The following is a 4,159-nucleotide window of genomic DNA, read 5'->3' as shown; positions in this document are numbered from 1 at the left end:
ACTACAATATATCTAAATGACTTTGATTTTATTAAATTCTTTCATTCCTCTTTGTAAGGTTATTGTTTATGTAACTTATGTAACCCAATTCTTTAAGGATTAATTTTATTGATGTGAACAAAATTGGTTCTGGCAGTAGTAGTATATAGATAATATCACGGGATTTGAAGCTAATTGGTGCTTGGTACTCTGGAATACAGAATGTACTAAATTTTATGGTGCACGTAGTGGGTGCCTAGGCGAGTTTAGTGATTAAATAAATAGCTTAGAGGAATGGAAACAAATCACTTTGAGGTAACAAGCGTCGACCCGCTCCAGCAGATAATTCTCCTTGTGCATAGTTTTTTTTATAGAACGGGGCAAACAGGCAGAAGGCTCACCTGATGTTAAGTGATACCACCGCCCATGGACACTCTCAATGCCAGGCTCGCTAGTACGTTGTCGGCCTTTTAAGAATTGGTACGCTTTAGAAAAATACGCAATTGTGGAATGGCGGACGTCGAATATTGTATTAGAAATTTTAAATATCATGATATATCATGCAATATACAATCAATATAATATACACATTTACTGCAATTTGTTCTGCTGTTGTTTAATTCAATTAGATAAATAGTGGCGGTGTAGTGTTAAAAAAGTTGGCCCAAATACAATGTACACTTCGCAAGCGCAATCGTAGAGCTCACGAAATCTCGCTGAGAGAATGCACCGACCGATAGGTACCTACAGTTTACAGGTTACTAGACACGCCGCATCGTCTTGTATTCCATTATCTCCATTTTGCATGCAAATTTTACAGAGTATAATATTTTTATTATCAATCCCATCAAAATGGCTCAACAAGCAGAATACAATATACTATAAAAAATTGAAATACAAGATGGCGGCCGCTACAAAATGGCGGATAACGTAGGTTTTATCAATCCCATCAATATGGGTATCAAATGAAAGGGCTCAACAAGCAGAATACAATATACTATAAAAAAATTGAAATACAAGATGGCGGCCGCTACAAAATGGCGGATAACGTAGGTTTTATCAATCCCATCAATATGGGTATCAAATGAAAGGGCTCAACAAGCAGAATACAATATACTATAAAAAAATGAAATACAAGATGGCGGCCGCTACAAAATGGCGGATAACGTAGGTTTTATCAATCCCATCAATATGGGTATTAAATGAAAGTGCTCAACCAGTATAATACAATAAATCCCTCCGAATTGATTTCGCAAGAGACGGAGTACATCTTATACACCCGGAAGCCATACAGTTTCCAGCTAAGTACAATTATGGGACGGCTGAAAGAAGAATGTTGCCTGTAATACTATCATGGGCTTCTACAATACATAAAATGCAGGGCAGCACTGTGGATCACGCAGTCGTTTACTTAGGTGCGAAACTGTTTAAAGAAGGTCAAGCCTACGTGGCTCTTAGTAGAGTAAGTTCTTTGCAGTATCTACGTATAGAGGATTTATTTTAGTCTAGTCTATGCATATGTTTATAATTCCCACGACTGATCCTATTTTATTATTTTTTGGTTTTTAGTACATTTATCTTAACCATTGCAATGTATGTTTAACATAAAACCGTTTAACTTAAAAAGTTTTTTTTACCTATTTTTATTTTACAATAATTTCCGACTCTGGCACACCGAACTTTTTACATAGAGAAGAGAACGAACGTTGATACCCGGCATGTGTTTCTCAACGTGATTTTTCTAGTTTCGTAATTAAGGTGTTTGGCATCGCTAGATAATTGATTGATATTGTATACTAGACGAAACACGCCTGCGTCGCTGGCAATATACACCAGCCAGTGAGTGAGTGAGACTGAAGTACAATCGACACGCGTTTGAACGTTATTTGTTAACAAGTAGTGGTTTCATGTATTCAGATCGATTAATAATACCTCCTGCAGTTTATTGCAAATATAAATGTTAAGAAGAATTAAGACAAAAAATCTCAAAACAGAAGTGGAAGTGGAACCGGAGTGGAATGTAGCGCGCCTTACAGATCACAGGTGGACGAAAACAGTAACTTCATGGAGAGGCCCACCAGGCACACGGTTGAGAGGCAGACCTTACGCTCGATGGGATGATGATATCAAAAAAATCGCATGTCCCCAATAGATGCAAATGGCTCGGGATAGGGAAAGATGCAAAGCCTTGGAGGAAGTCTTTACCGGAGAGGGTTCCTTATACTGATACTAACTGTGAAAGATATTAACTAACACATAGGATAACCAGATATTAGTGGATCAGGAAATAATTTAAGGCTAAAAATAAAAATAAAAACTCAATAAGTAAATGTTGAGTCAGCATGTTTAGTGTCACGCCCATTTCCTGTTCTTTATTTCGACTCGGTCTCTCGGGGATGTTCGCTACGAAGGTTTTTTTAATAATAAAAGGATAAATTACTAGTAGATGCTCGTGATGATGAATAATAAAGAGGCGTATTTTGCTATTAAACCATTTAATATTAGGCTTTTGGCCGTACTATGGCATTCTAAGAATAATAATGAAATACAACATCCCTAGTGTTTAATAAATAGTGATAATGAGTGTGTGTGATTATCTTTTCCTATGGGTAAAATTCCCGTTTTATTTTCTTCGATCCCTTAAAAAATCGTACATTGTGACGACTACTGCATCAACGTCTTAAAATGTATGCCCCCTTCAGGTGTTACATTAACCGCGGAAATACAGTTGAAGTAAATATGAAGGATTTTCCTTAAATTCTAAACCAGATTTTTGTATATAGCAGCCATCGCAACTCTGTACCTGTGCGCGGAAGCGTTATCTTGGTAAAAGAAAACGCTAAGTCAATTTGCACGAAATTTTGTTATCTGTTTTGCGTACACAGCAATATAATAGAAGTTCTTCCTCGCTTGGACCCAGCACAGCAACGCGCAACCGTAGAATATAGCATTTACCCCTAATTTATCTCTCAAGTACAGATTTACCTCCTTTTTATTATTAAATTTTTTTTCTCAAAATATCTCTGTATTTAATTACCGCATTAATAGAACTACATGTCGCACACAAATAAGTTCAATTTTCAAAGGTAAAAGACAATTATTTACGTTACTTTTTGTATTATTATATCTTACGTCTATGGTACTCCTGTATATATGCCCCAACCCTAAAGAGATGCAGACACTTAAATTCTTTTGGGTTGTGGTACCCAGGTGGAAGTATATTATAACCATTTTAATTAATTAATATTTGTTTTGCATTGGATTAAGACTCCGATGCAAAGCTAGTGTTCAAAATGCTCAGGAAGCTGATTATAAACTCGCATAAAACATGTAAACATAAAATTACCGATAAAGTCTGCATCGAGCGTCATGCACTTGACTATAACATGCGCGTTGTTCGCGAGTGTACTACTTTATGTTGTGAGTTAAAACCGTTCGTTCCTATATTTATGACTTTTATTCGTAACATTCAATATTGAAATAAAAATATGTTGCACGTAATAAACGATAACATAAACTTGCTTTTATATTACTATGCAGTGAGCTCGACTTGAAAGTCATCACTTACACACATATTTTTAACTATGAATTTAATTCTAGAAATAAAACAGTGCATTGAATTACAATGTTTGTAGATCGGCACACACAGTTTATTTACTTTTTATGTTACAGAATGGCACTCACATATTTACTTTGGACAAGGACTTTAACAAATTGAAGACAGACGAGGAGCTCGCGAAACACGTAAGTATCTTCTGTTTAAGACGAATCCTGGGGCATAGGGTAAACATTTTGCTTACCTGGCAAGTTAGGCAAGGATCAGAGTTTAATAAATAATAATAATAATGTTTTTACGCCTTACGCGAATAGGACTAATTACGAGTCTCAGTGCGAAAACTGAGTCCGCCAACCTATGTGTTTACACCTTTGTACGCTGTTTCTTTCAGGTAGGTCAGATTGTGAAGAAGTTAAAGACCTTCAAAGTGGCTGTGCATCCTCGGATTCGTTTGTTTTATCAGCTTCTAAAACGTGGCATGTCAGACTTCGCCCAAAGAAATTCGGACTCTCTATATAACCCACGCGTGTACCAGATCGAGGATAATAAACCCTAAAAGATGTTTTGTACTTTACATATCTAATGTGTAGAACTTTTCTACCATATTAAAGCATAACTTATTCA

At 36.1% G+C, this 4,159-nt stretch overlaps 1 long non-coding RNA gene across 4 annotated transcripts; it reads left to right on the top strand.

Annotated features, from left to right (window-relative positions):
* The first annotated feature begins 3,314 nt into the window (after positions 1-3,314).
* LOC123689445 lies at positions 3,315-4,159 on the top strand. 4 transcript variants are annotated; one of them, XR_006750425.1, is made up of 3 exons: positions 3,315-3,399; positions 3,652-3,723; positions 3,927-4,159. It is a non-coding gene; the product is annotated as an uncharacterized LOC123689445 (long non-coding RNA). The 4 variants fall into 4 exon arrangements; XR_006750427.1 differs by lacking the exon at positions 3,315-3,399 and adding an exon at positions 3,407-3,476; XR_006750426.1 differs by lacking the exon at positions 3,315-3,399 and adding an exon at positions 3,455-3,518.

This window comes from Pieris rapae, chromosome 9, assembly GCF_905147795.1.
Source record: "Pieris rapae chromosome 9, ilPieRapa1.1, whole genome shotgun sequence".
NCBI classification, from domain to species: domain Eukaryota; kingdom Metazoa; phylum Arthropoda; class Insecta; order Lepidoptera; family Pieridae; genus Pieris; species Pieris rapae.
The sequence above is the reverse complement of the archived record's forward strand: the minus strand, read 5'-3'. Positions and strand labels throughout refer to the sequence as shown.